Source organism: Ornithodoros turicata, chromosome 3, assembly GCF_037126465.1.
Source record: "Ornithodoros turicata isolate Travis chromosome 3, ASM3712646v1, whole genome shotgun sequence".
Lineage (NCBI taxonomy): Eukaryota > Metazoa > Arthropoda > Arachnida > Ixodida > Argasidae > Ornithodoros > Ornithodoros turicata.
The window spans coordinates 54,837,804-54,852,704 of record NC_088203.1 but is presented as its reverse complement, the minus strand read 5'-3'; the positions used below and the strand labels follow the sequence as shown (position 1 = coordinate 54,852,704).

Genomic DNA, 14,901 nt, shown 5'->3' with positions numbered 1-14,901 from the left:
AGAAGAGAAGAGAGAAGTGGCAGCGGCGTCTCGACGATGTCAGTTGACAGGACCGTATGACCGCATTGTTGAAAGAGAAGTCTGTTCGCAGATTTGTTCGTGTGTCAAAGTGACTCAGTGCGTGTTGTGATGTTCTCGACACAAGTATCCTACGTACGAACAGTCTCTCGCGATCAGAACTGGAATGCAGTGGTGAGCTGACGCCGGGGGAACACTTGTGAGCGCCGTCGCATTTTCAAATGCAGTGTCGCAACGGAGACAGGATTCAGTGTCCGTGCGACAAGCATTTCGCGCTTCGTTGTAACCTTCGCACTGCAACCAACGAAAGGAGATGCTCACCGTGAAATCGCATGCACTCGTGTGAGCGTCGCTCGCTTCTCGGAGTAGACTGTGTGTGTGTGTTTTGCGAGTTCGAACTTGGTCAACGAACGCTACGATTTGGACTCTGTACGCACAGTGTATATTTGTGTCAGACTATTGAGTCAGTACGATGTTTCAAATAAATGTGTATTTTGTCCAACATTTGCCTTCTTGTTGTGGAATACGGAATAACGAGCGTCAGGCATGAAAACCAGGAAAAGCAAAATCCGATGATAGCCAGGACCGGGCCGAAAGGCGAGTCAAACTGAGAGACTCCTTATTGGCCGAATGGTAGGCATCATAGTTGATTTTCATTGGTTGCATGTCCAGTGTTGCCTGAATTATCTCAAACTATGGGGGGAGCTGTGGGAGCCTGCCTGAAGTGTCTCTTCCGCATTCCTCCTCTCCCGCGCGCATTCTCCTGTATATTGAGCAACCGTACGGACTGTTACGACCCGCGTTACGTCACCGGTGTTGCGCAATGGCAAGTAATGCTCGCCATAGGCAGCTTAGCCCGCTGCCGCTGGCTCCAGCCGGTCGCATGGTCGCATCTAGAAGGTCACAAGGTCTTTGGTCGCGTCTGAGGGGTCAAGCATATTGTCTTGGTCGCAGGCGTTCTGACGTTCGGATAACACATGAGTGCGACAGCCACCATCGGCAGCGCGGCACGGCAGCACCGGGTGCATTCGCGACCCGCCCAACCTGCACCATTCAGCAACCCGCCACGAGCACCAGGAACTCAATCGCAAGACAGACGTACGGCGAACGTCAGACTTGAGGCTGCTTTGCTACCACTGTGGAGAAGCCAACCACGTCTACCACCGTTGCCCGTACAGACGACTGGGTCTACCCGGATTTTCATCTGACGCCTCCGGTCCTCAGCGCGGCAGTCGCCCCGCCGCAATTGAAGACTCTCCACGGCAGCAGAATGCTTCTGCTGACTCACGACGCGACCACTCCCCGAACTCGACGAACAGCAACACAGACCGCCGCGACGCTCGAAACCTTACCAGTGTCCTGCAAATACTCAACAACTACTACGAGACAACTGCGTTCATCGATAACGGCAGGGTGCAAACGAAACGCGATGACCGACACAGGTTCTGGCATCGGGACAATGCCACGTCTACGGAGGGGGCAATGCCACGTATCATCTTTGAAGCGACCACACGTAACAGTAACGACGGACGGCGAGGCGTCGAGCGACGGGCTGAGATCCACGACACGCCGCGCTGATTAGCGAGCGATGCTTCCAGATGCATCTGTTCCTTCGCTCGCATCAATCTCATGGACGAATCGACGACCTTGGAGAGGCTTCTCTACTTGCTCTTCTTCACCGACGCGCGCTTTCTACAATGTTCGCCGATGTGTATAAAAGCTTGTGAGCTCCTAGCAGGAGCATTCTTTACCTTGGTTGTGTATAAGAGCTACCGCTTTTGTGTGTGTTAGGCAGCTAGGCAGCTGAATAAAGTGTTCGCCGATTATTCGCCGTCTCGCTCGTCTGCTTTCATCCGCGACAATATTCTATACGACGTTCCTTTTCATGAATCGAAAACACCATGACCATGGTGAAATGCGCATCGCCGACGTCAACGGCGGCGATGCGCATTTCACCATCCAGCTCTTTGGCTTTCAGTCGAATCGCTACCGTGGAAACTGCGTGCGAGTTCTCTCTGGCAGCGTCCGAATGCAAGTCACAAGAGCTTCCTCTAGCTCCGGCAATCTTCCCTTGTGAAAAAAAAATATTGACGGTCTATAAAAACTCTGAGTATAAACAAACAAGGTAGGTTGTGTATAGAAATTTATTTGACCTCCTATTCCAAATTGGCCACCGTGTATGTATTGAGAAGTGTCAATAGACATTATGCAATAGAGACCCCATACAAAGCTGCTAAAAAGCGGTTTAGGCAGCTGCATTTGCTATACCCTGGCATGGTTTATCTTATGTGTGTGTGATGCAAGACACGCATGCTACAGGTATATAGCTTCGCCAATAGTTACCGTGGTACTTGGAGCATCCCAATCAAGACTACTGAAGGATGCTCACGTGTTACCGGTGGTGGGTAGTTACCTTGAACTACCCAAATCCCAGAGCAAGAGGGCTTCACACATTCCCTCCCTCTCCTGTGCCTCAATCATCTCTCCCCTCCATCTTTCACCCTCCCCTGGGGGCACCGAACCGCCACTCCAGAGCACGCTGGCAGAGCCTTCCCCCTACATCACCCAGTCCCCTAGCGTGGCAAATAATATGTAGTACCCGTTTTCTCTTATTAAGGGCAGTACTGGGAAGAATTTTCATAACCTTTCGAAGTGACTTTTTCGGACATGCCAGTTCTCTCTATATTTCTCTCACTATAGTTATCTCTGTTTACTTTTTGAGCTTCTGTAAACAACGTGCGCTCATTGTTCGTTATGGGAAGCGCCAGAAACGAACACAGAGAAACACAAAAGCAAATGTGTGGTGACCGAGGTTCAAAACAATGAGGAAATGTCTTACTCCCATAAACCCCCGTTCACCGTGGAGGGTACGTCCTGAAAGTGATTTGCGGCTACGCGGCATTGTGGAACGTGCAATAAAACAAAGTAAGAGTAATTATATAGCTGTAGCTTTTGTGTTTTGCATCACACACACACACACAAGCTAAATCATGCCAGGGTGTAGCGAATGGCAGCTACCGATCCCGCTTTTTGGTATTTTTGTATGGAGTCTCTTTTGCATAATGTCAATTGACACTTCTGAATATATACATGGTGGCCAATTTGGAGTAGAGTGTCAATAGAATTTGTATTTGTATTGCCCATGTATATACAATAGTACAGGCATAGAAAATCATTATGAAGGACATAAATATTCTATTTACAGAAGTCAATAAACTGATAAATGAAATAGGATGTCAATATAATACATAGCCTTAAAATAAAGAGTCAATACAGAGTCAATGTCCATTTTTGTAAGGGAAAGTCCATGTTGGAAGGACCTCGTTGCTTTGGGGACAGTTTCCAGAACAAACGCTGCCTTCCTCCAGTGCCTGACACACCTTTCGTCCTGCTGCTCGGTTTCCGAGGCGATGTCCACATTCGCAGCTTGAAATAGGTGGTGTAGCTGTGCCGGGGTGAGGGTGCCATGTCGAGGTCGTCCGCGTAGCTCAAAGACAAAAGAAGAGCACGATATGAAGCGCCAAGCGCGATGGTACTGGTGGGCCAATGCCCGTTACTGATTCGAGGAGCCTGAGACCTATTGCAAGCGACCGGTTCATAGCAACGAGATCATAACATGAAGAATGGCAAAAGCCGGAATTGTAACGACTGGGGTCCACCGACCCTTCCCAAGAAGCCACGTGGATGAAAGAAGGTTAACTGCCTAGAGAAGCACGCGGATTATCGTCAGTGGCCGCGCTTCCGGACAGTTTTCTCCACTGTCCTGGATACTGTTTAGTCAGATAAGCCGCACCCCACCTCTTGGAAGATTTTCTCATCAGGTAATCTGCGGCTTATAGGTGTAAAACTAACCGACCGGGCAGTATGGTATGGGTATCAGTTATTGCAAGATTCCAGTATTTGAGATCTCAGCAGGAGACTGGCAGCATGTATCCTAAGAGCTGTGAACAGCTCTGAAAGCTAAGAATGATTTCTTAAGATTGATTAAGGCTATTTTAATATGCTGAAAGCAGTCTGTAGTTAGGTACGCTGCTTAGAATCACCATTTGTTCTCCGCTTGACTCTAGTGCTCTATAGTGACTGCGTCCGGTTGACTAAAGTGCATGCAGCGTCCAGTCGACCTCCTTAGCGGAAAGCACAGGACATGTGCCAATCGTGGCTCCACCAATTGTCAGTCCACCAGTGGTGGAAATTGCCGCAACCCTAGTAGAAAAAAAACATACAACTTTCCGTTCAAAGCTGTACTGTATCGACATAACTGAACGGCCCAACGGACTCCATTGGCCTATGGCCTGGAATGGAGTCCGTACATGTAGGACTCTGCATGGATTTCACGTCTATGGGTCTTTACGGATTCCAGGTAACACAAACACATAATGTAAAATTTCAACACTATTTACGGGTCACAGATGTCACATTTTTTTTAGAAACTCTGCCAGGTAGCCACTGATTTTGTCCATTCTTTCAGTCAAGGTTTGCCCCTTGCTGGACACCTTCCTGGTGGCATATCCCTGGAAGCAACCTGAACTTGATAAAAGGAATTAGTTAACCAAGTAAAATACTGCTCTCGGTAAGAGTAACTTATCTACATAAATCAACATTCTTCAGCAAAATTTGGGCACGCTGAAATGCTTTCAGTGCTAGCAGTAAAAATAAGTAGGATAAAACTGGGAAGATTTCTGGTCACAGAGCCATTTCCGAGTAACTGAACAATAGTAACTGTAATAAGTGAAAGCACTAGATGGGATTAATATAGCAGTACATGAGCTAGTACAGCTAGTTGAAATGCAATATGAAAATTTTTGAAAAATATGAATATATTAATATTATCATATAATAATGATAAACCCAATATAGAGCCCTGGACTGGCAATTCAGAAGATGTGGGTTTGAGCCCAGCATTATGCTAACCTTTTCAGTTATGCTTCCTTCTTTCTTGAATCATAAATGGACTGTTGAGGAAGTAATTTTTTTTTGTTAATACTCATAAAAAAAACATTTCAAGCCAATCAAGTCTGTCAGAATCCGGGGTACAAGTTGCGCTGGCATGCCGTGTTCATCAAGGGACTTTCAAAACAGTGTGCCGTGTGCCAAGATATTTTCGCACGTTGAAGAACTCTTGGTAAGCAACAGGTAATCCAGACGGGCCACAGTGGTATTGTTCATTCTCACACCTGTCTTGTGACGTTAGGCCACAAATTATTATTATCTGTCCAAAGCCAAAGCAATCTGTTCCCAGCTTGGAAATAATAATGTGATGTGCAATGGAGTGGTCAGTGTCAGTTATTAAACACAATGAACAAAAACTCGAGCCATGCAAAAAAATAATAAATTGGGGCAGGCTCAGTCGGGTCCGAGCTGTAGTGTTTTGCACAAAAATGTCACGATCTCCAATTCCTTTGCTCCTTTGCTGGATGTTAGTGAAACAAATACGAGTCTTTATTCACTTCTCCGAAAGATAATGTATGGATGGATGTAAAGAATAGCAATACAAAGTGAGGCTGCGGTAACCATGTACAAGGACTTCATACTTAGTAACTTTTGGACATAGTGCGTCTAGCCTATAGCTAGTAAAACTTAGTTTAGAATTTTAGGTGTACTATAACTTTTAAAAAGGATCCTTCGTCATCTAGGTGTGCTTCACGTACTTGCCCTGATAGGGAGGAGAATGTCTTTTACGTTTGAATGCTGCAAGCTAGGGAGGAGTCAAGGCACGCTTTCCCTTTGCCCCATCCTTCAGGAACCTTTGGCAGGGCTTGCCTGTTACGCTGCGGCCCTGCAGTTGTTGTGGTGCCCAAATGCCCCTCGCAATCTCTCTTACGAAGATGGAGTCGGAAGAGCACTCCATGGCACGAGATAATAAGATTGTCGGCGGCTATGGTGACTCTGTCACCTAGGTCAGCCTTAAATGCAGGAAGTCCCAATGAGAACATGCACCTGCACAAGAAATTTTATGCTGAAAATGACTCATGAATTGAGGAATTCATTTGTTTCATTGTGACGCGCGCACCCTTGACGTTTGGTATGCTCTCTCTGATTGTAGGGGTGAGCGCCTCCCTCGCACGAGATGCAAACAATTCTTGTGCTCTCCACGTAAGCGGCAAGGTAAAATTTCTGGCACCATATAGTGTCGACTATCAAACCACACTTAAAAGTTTCCTCTTCTATGGTCTTTAATGCTCCTTCCAGCCATCGTAATGGATATACATATATATGACAAGTTGTACAAGCATTGTGAATATGTGCCCTTAAGAATACGGAGTACATAACAGTATTACTCACCAATGCCTCATGCCTTGTCTTTTCACCTAGAAGATACTCTCGCTCTAGCATCTGGTTTGCAAGCGACACCAACTGTAGTAGGACTCATTGCGATAGGTGGTCCACATAGGCTAAAGGCCTTAAATGTGGACCTCAAATGCTTTGACATCCAATAAGATGTAGTAGGGCTCGAGTTTGAGTAAAGGTAACTATAGTGAGCTCCCTTAAGGCGGAACCACCCGCTCCAGAATCACTTTGGTTGTTACGATAGTGAGATCGCTGGGGACATTTTTATTGTTTGCTTTTTGCACTGCCATTCGACGATATGACAGTTCCGTCCACGCACGGCAAACGCAGTTGACGCAAGATATAATTTTTTGTCCACAGATGTCCATACTTTTGTCCAGTTCATCTCCAAGATGACGGCAGTGAAGGTTGCAATCTAACTCGTACGGTAATCAGAGAGCATAAATGCATGGAACAAAGTTAAAACTTGGGCTGGTTGGTATTGCATTCCGTTAAAATGTGGGAAGAAATATGTCGGACAGACAACACGTTGCTTAAACACAAGGCTAAGGGAACATAATCAGAATAAGAAAAAAATTGAAAAACACTAGGTGGACACCTCGCACGGTGTAGGGGTTGCGAACCCGATTTCAAAAGCAGGCAAGTTTTGTATCAAAACAAAAGGCAAGGGGCTTCGTTATATTTGGGAGCTTTAAAGGAGCATTAAAGTGGTATCTAACATGGCCAAAAACTGCTGTCATCTTGTAAAGCAGTATGTGAAAAGCATTCCTACAAAATATTTCTGTCCAAAGTTGTTTCGCCACGGTGCAATTAATTTGGAAAATCGCTGCCGCGGTGACAGGCCGGAGCGCTCCAACTGCAGACCACACCCACTCTACTGTGACGTTGGTGGTAGAGAGCCCCTCATTCGTTCGTAGGAAAAACCGTCTGCTACGAACATTGCGAGCTATTTGCGAGCTGTTTCTTGTTGACTTCTATTCTTTATATGATTTATATCACGTTTTCTAAAAAAAAAACAAAGCATATATGCAGCCTGAGAAAATAAGATTACGATCACAAGAGTAATATATCCGTGGCTTCTGTGCGCTCTCAGAATTCACAGTAGCAGAAAGCAAGCGATGGCGGCGGTATTGTGGCGCCACCTGTTAGCCACTGAACCAACTGCGCGGTGAAAACGGTCGGATAGGCTGCACACTGTCGGTAAGCACGAGGTTTTCGCTGTACAAGCGCAGTTAATTTCGGGCTTCACCACTCGTTCTTCCTGTAGTTACCGCTGCGCCATTAAAACACGAATCATCATCGTCACTCGTTCTTCCCGTGGTATCTGCGGTCCCAAAAAATCGTGGTTGTGTCGTGGACAGCCTTCAAACCCCCCGTTTCGGACATCACGTAGCCGGAGAACGCGTGGCGTCTCCGAAGCGGTAGCAGACGCTCCGGCCTGCGCGATGTTGCTCACCTCGATCATGTGATCCCAGCTCCAATGAGGAGCGTCCTTTCCACTTGCGTCACATAGTGATGCGCGTGGTGGCGCTCATCACGTGCCCATCGTGAAGGCGAACGAGGGTGTTTCGCGCACGGGAGGTTGGGGGAGCTATTGCAGATGTCCCAATTTCGCTACGGTTGCACTAATTGTGGGAAAACTGTTTTCGGCGCCTAACATTCCGTACTGACCAAAAACAGAAACAAAGTTGTGGGCCTCTAGACTGCTCCTTTAACGATAAATATATTGGGGGACTCGTGTGTAAGCGTGTCGTCTGTAACTTTGTCCGATAAGATAGAATGTTTCTTGCATGATGCTGTGGTAGCGTGGAGAGGAGGTAGTAGGTTTTAAAAGGAAGGTGGTTGGACTGGGGGGGGGGGGAATAAACTCTTTTGGTTGCAGTCAGTGCTGTGTTGTCGTCGCTTCGTTTGTGTTCGTCCTGTGTTTACCTTCGCACTGGGGTGTTATCGGTTTTAACATAAATGCATGTCTTGACACCATTTTTGAGCGCTGAATTTGTCGCAGGAGTTATTGAGGATGCCTTTTGTGTTGCTCCCATGGAGCTCCGTGTATTTGCATGTGCATGCACAAAAAATCATATAAATTCACCCATATATCATACTCAAATAGAAAAGGTGTCAGGACGTGCGGTATCTGTCATACTATCACGATCTCGGCGTATTGCATCATGACTGCAGCGCTCTCAGAGATGAACTCGACAAAGCGTGGCCCATGGAGAAGACATTGGGGTGACTCTGCATAAGGTCAAGTGCTTAATAAGAGGAAATTCATGCTGAAAGAATTTGTGGCAGCTGGCTGCAAGCTCTCCCAGAGAAATGTGAGAAAATGGTTCCATTACACAATACAGTGAACTTGCCTTCAGCCAAACACCGGACAAGTTCGAAATTTATGCTTAACTCAAACACACCATGAATTTCCTGGTATATTTACTATGTTGTAAAATGTGTTCAATAACTCCTATTACTGCTTAGCTCAAACAAACAGTTCGACTTACCACCATGAAGCTTGTGAAAACGAAGTATCACTTTAAAGAGTCGTACATCAATGCACTTACATAAATAATTAGGGCATGACTGGCACAATGGGAGTGAAAATCGGGTAAATTCGGTCATATTTGCGTTTCATCTGACTATCGGAGTAGCTCTCAAGAGCACGATGGTACATACAAATCTGCAGGCAAACTTGGGATTTATTCCTTATCATCATTTATTATACATCACAGTGAACCTCAAGTCTTTACCGCAAGTGTTTATATTTGACACTTATGCACAGTATAATGTAGCGCACTATGCCTCGTTTTCGCCACTTGCGGGCAATACAGTCGTCGACCGACAATTCGGACTTCCAGGAGCCACAAAATTGGTCCGAATTATCGAGCAGTCCGAATTATTAGTCGAAGGCCAAAATTCGCTTCCAAAACAAGATCTGTCAGTAATACTCGAAGTAGAATAAAAAATCATCCATTTACGTTTGTTTGGCAGTCGGGAAACAAGAACCGCGGTGTACTCGTGTAGTAATGTCAGTGCCGCACTGCCGGAATATGCACTTCTAAGCGCATCGATGATCCCGCGAACAGCTTTGGTTGTTGCGCAAACTGCGATGTTTGCAATGTTGTTACCGTTTGATCCCCGCGCTAGCCAGTTGAGATCGTGATGTGGATCGGAGCACGAGTCATTTCGGCACGAAGTGCAATAAATCAGCTATTTGCTGTTTTACTGTAAACTTTTCAGTGATAGGTGTTACATACAGTGCCGGAGAAGCAAGTTTGCGGAATTGTTTTTTGTTCTGATTTCGGGTAAATTTGCGTTAAACTCGAAAAAGTCAGGTCGTATGAATAATGTATAAAGAAACAATGCAAACAGCAGCTTACCATCTCAACTTCACCCTCCTCCGTGCCTTAAGGAATGGTGCTGTCCGTAATGCAATAATATGACGTTAGAATATGTGCTCCCATAATTTCGCTGAAAGGTAAGACGGGGGCTATCCCTGTGCAACCCTGTGCAGCCCCCGAGCAAAGTGAACACGACCATAGGTTGGCAAGATCATGATTGCAATGCCTTCTCAAAGCCTGATGAACACGAAGCACTGGCAAGGCTGCCGCGATACAAAAATAAAACACGTGATATCTGAACGTAATCGTGTTACAACCTGCCTTCAACGATGTGTTCGCAGGGCTCTTCTTGCATTTGGCAGACCAGTGGCGGTGGTGTTTGCAACATCACTTCATGGTCTGCACCAAGTAAAATTCAATTACAAACACCACAAGTTAAAATGTATTTGATGCTCACAAGCTTGGGCAGACAAAAGATGAAGATCTCTATGACAGCAAACATGTAACAAGTGCTCGCGCTCCACTGCGAAGGGCCAGCGCACATGCCACTCTGAGAGTTCGCTGTTTGAAAAATGCCAATACAGTGCAGTTCGGCATTGTGCTCGTTGGCGTGAAACCTTTTCTGAACTCTGAGCACCAAATTTCTGGGGCCGTCTCGCAATCGGAGTTGTCTTGCAAGCATGTAAATAGTTTATGCCATTTTCTCATTATAGAACACTCCCATGTATGTCTGTTTCTCGTTAGGATGACAATTCGCTTTATGACCAGAATCGGCAGAAACAAGCTTGGTCATATTAACGAGCTTAGACTGTATTTCTGGTGTCTGTAAACAAAGTTTTACAGAACAGACAAAATGCAGATCCTGATGTCATAGCCAGCATCCTACACGCTAATGGACTAAAATTTTCACTGCAAAGGTGCACTGTGTTCAGGTCATTACCTGCTGTGGCCTCCTCCATGAGCAAATCATCATCTAGTAGAGCAGGGCTGATGACACCGCTTCTCTGGCTGCCAGTGGCTGTTGAAGCTGCTTGCGCAGGGCTGATGACATAGCTTCTTTGGCTGGAAGTGGTGGCTGAAGCTGCTCGAGCAGGGCTGATGACAGTGCTTCTTTGGCTGGTGGGTGTTATTGAAGATTCTAGAGCCAGGCCGATGACGCTGTTGCTTTGGCTGCAGTTGACAGCTGCAGCAACTGCAGTGTGGCCGACAACACTGGATCGTTGGCTGGTTGAAGTCACTGCAGAAGGACTGAGAACACTCATCCTTTATTGGTTGCCGCACCCAACTGCTGAAGCGGCTGGGGCACTGCAGAGAATGCTGCTTCCTCGGCTGCCAGTAACTGTCGAAGATATTGCAATACAAAGTAAAGCACTTATCACATTGGAAGTCATTTGCCAACTCAAGTCATATGGGCACTGTCAAGAAGGTAAATTATTAAGTTTACCTCCTTTAGTCGATAATAATCTGGGCGTTGCATCGTGAGGTACACTGAAAGAATTTTTTGCAAAATGCCGACGAAGGCAGGAACTGCTGTTACTGCTGGCACAAATTTGGTGAATTACATGGTCCTACAGCAGCAGCGATTTTTCACTCATTTTCGGTTTGTGTCGGGCGGTAGATGTACTTCATTTTGATGTATTGTGTGGCAGCATTATTTCTTTGGCTCCTCATTCACCTCGCAATCATATACGTGGCACAAACACTGTACATTATGATACCTAATTGCCACTGCAAAGCTGACTAACAGCCTATGGAAATGAACTAAGCCTGCCATGCAAAATTTTAACACTTTGGTACTGTACCATTCAAATTTCATCTCTAATACACACGTATACAGGGTCTTTCGGTCAAATCCCCGGGCTAAGTAATTCGCAAACGGGTGGATGAATCGAAGAGCTTCTTTCGAACAGAGTACCTTTCCGATACCGCCTACAAGCTGCGCACCGTGTGAATGACTGGGCGGTGCTCATTACCAGTTCATTGCTGCTCAACCACTTAGTTACTGCAGCAAATGACCCGCTGACCCGGCAAATTTTTCTCTAAAAAATGTCCACTGAAGGTCCTAATAGGTGTAGCACCAATTTTAATGCCGATGTCGCACTGTATTAGAAGTTATGTTTTTCACCAGATTCATTTGAATTTCTATAGAAATAATGAGCACCGCCCAATCGTTCACGCTGCGCGCAGCTTGTAGGCAGTACCGGAAAGGTACTCGTAAGAAAGAAAGTTCTTCGATTGGAGCACCTGTTTGTAAATTATTTAGGCCGGGGATTTAACTGAAACTCCCTGTAGAGTTGCTGCAACAGCTCGGCAAATGAGAGGTGATTTGCTACCTGTCATTGCTCTTCCGTCATCAATGGGAGACACACTGCGCTGCTACATTCCTCTTCTGCAGCACTTGCAGTGAAATCTTTCAATAAGCGTATCTGCAAGCACAAATTAGCTGGTTATGGTTTTGAACGACATGTATAACTTCCCCCTCCAGTTAACAACAGGCGGTGGAGTCGGGGGCGCAAATCAGAGGGCAGTATTTCCACACCCACAGAAATTACATACATACAAACAATATACCCATGAGTTCTGCTAGCAAGCAACATGGCACAATCACATCTATTACTGATGAGTAACTCCAGCACAAACGTGCGAACCCGGTGTCCCGACCATCAGGAATTTTGATGGTGATTACGATATTCATGTTCACGTGTGTACGTCTATTCCTTTCCCGCTTCCTACCCTTTCTACGCCAGACGGCGCCAAAGAGCGGTGTGTGATGAGGCAAAAATTACACAACCTTGCATACTTTGTTGACCTTCCTGAAGGGCATAACATTTTTTTCCGCTCATCAAGGTGTCACTCTGATCAAACTCCACTCGGTATTTCGTCCAACAACTAATTGAGCAGCGCCTTGGGCGCTTACCAGAGCTTCAGCGCTATCTCAGGGCTGTAGTTAATGGTGTTACGGTGCATAGTGCTCAACACACGAGGCCAACAAAGACACGTTTTATCAAGACTACACAAGGCTTGTTTTGTCAAGTGCTTGTGATACCCAAAAAAGCGGGAGGAGCAGATTCTGTTTGTATGCAGAGAATCCATTCTTGGTTCTGTTTTAGCTGGAGCTAGCCACATAAGCAAGTGTGAATTACCACCTGATGGACAAAATATTTGTACAGTCGACCCCCGTTTATCCGGACGGTGCCGTTCCCGGCGAAATCGTCCGGATACCGGGGCATCCGGATAAATGAAACGAACGAATGGAAACGTCCTACAGAGCAAGGTTTAATTAAAACACAGAAATCTCGTCAATGACAGCTGCTACATAGTAGTGTAGGCACTCGATTCCTGGAAACTTTTGCTAATTGCATAGAGTTCAGCCACGCTGTTGCGCTGCTCGAAGAATCTCAGTGCGGACGCAAAGTGTCAATGTCGTAGCCTTGTTTCTCACTGGCGTCATCGGCACCGGCTTGCTGCACGTCATCGGAGGCAACAGCAGCAATCGCACAGTCATCAGTCATAGCTGCGCATGCGTCATCATCCTTATCAACGTCAATGTAGTCAGAAACCGCATCATCATATACGGCAGTCGCAGTGAGCCTCTGCATCATGGATCGCAGCTCAGCTAGGGGAATGTCTTCATCGGCCAACGGGCCGTAAGCAGCAGGCCCTCGGGTTGGAGTTTTCCCCTCTAGAACCGGACAGTTGCTTGAGATATTTCTGGCGTCCGCTCGTTGGTGGTAACCAAGGTCGTGCTGAAGACTGAGAGGTGGTGGGTTCGAATCCTACCGCCGGCTGTGCTGTCTGAGGTTTTCCCTGGGTTTTCCGAAGACTTTCCAGACGAATGTCGGCACAGTTCCCCCTGAAGTCGGCCCAGGACGCATACTAACCCCCCTGTCCCCCACTCCTTCCTGCTATCCTCTCTCCGTCTGTCCACATCTGTACGTCGCTCATAGCCACAGTTGCTTCGCGGCGCTAACACCCAATCAAAAAAAAAAAAAAAAAGAGATATTTCTAAATGACTCGACTGGTCAACGTGACCCAACGCCCACAAATAGAAATGGGTCATCGTGCACAGTTGTCTCCCCTACGGAGGAATGTAGGTCCCTGACGTGTGACGGGAATAACCCCAACACAGCGAAAAGGGTGACGAAGCGGGGTCAGCGTCTCCTCTTACTCACCGTAGTCCGGATAACTGAAGCTGGATTACAAGAATTTTCCACTTCCGTTCCCTGGAATTCTTGTCCGAGTCCGGAAGCTGAAGTCCGGATAAACGAGAACAAAATACATGGAGGAAAATCCGTTCCCCTGCCTTTTGTCCGGATACCGCGGGATCCGGATAAATGAAGTCCGGATAAACGGGGGTCGACTGTATTTTGATGGGTTGTGACGTAGAAAGTGTAGCCATTTTTATTGATGTGGGTACATCGCAGTTCTTGAGTGTTCCACCAAACACCTTGGAAACTAACTAAACTAATTCAGAACATCATGACAAATATCAGCGCTTGCACAGCTTCTGCTTAAAAGAATGCTTGGGATGTTTTGGGTGTTCACTCGAGAACCTAATTTTGTGTGCTGCCTGTACTGCTGTATATGTGAGCTTCCCAGTGTTGCTTTTCTCATTTTGGTGTTTCTGCATACCTCCCTGTGTGAATAATTAACTCAGTGATACCTATACGATTGTAGCTAGATGTTGGAACTTGCTCTTATTTATATTGTGAATGCGCTCATGCCACACAGTGCACACTCTGCTGGCAACAAATATATGCCCTTTGGTCCTTGTAATATGTTTGTGATGTGACTACCACTCCATCTGAACCAATCTTTTTTATACTTGGCACGGTTTCCATTTGCAGCATCAGAAGTAGTTATGAATAGCAGATACATATTTTTTTAATAGGCATATGCAGTCCTGGTGCACTATAATTGTGCAATGAAATCCTCATGGTGAAGGAACAAAGCGTTTGTACATTTAGTCTTGGAGCGCCACTCAATTACTTTCGAAAAGCTAGTAACGATGGCTAATTCAAAACTTATAACTAAATAAAACAAAAACTATAACCAACTGACCGTTTTATTACGGAGCATGAGATATGAAAGGGATTGTTTGATTAGGAACTAATTATGTGAACAAGAGGCCATGCATTATCTTTGTTTCAATATCAGCTGTGTTGCAAGTGTTGCATAGTCCTGCAACGTGATTATTTAATTAACTTATAATTACCACTTCTTGAGCATAACTACATTCGAGCATGGTGGTTACAACTGTTAC

General features: G+C 46.0%; 1 long non-coding RNA gene across 1 annotated transcript in view; it reads left to right on the top strand.

Annotated features, from left to right (window-relative positions):
* Positions 1 to 10,630, top strand: part of LOC135388482 (uncharacterized) — a 278,759-nt gene extending 268,129 nt beyond the window's left edge. Inside the window, exon 5 of the long non-coding RNA XR_010421404.1 lies at positions 10,571 to 10,630. This is a non-coding gene — a long non-coding RNA (uncharacterized LOC135388482). The remainder of the gene's footprint in view (positions 1 to 10,570) is intronic.
* Positions 10,631 to 14,901: the final 4,271 nt, after the last annotated feature.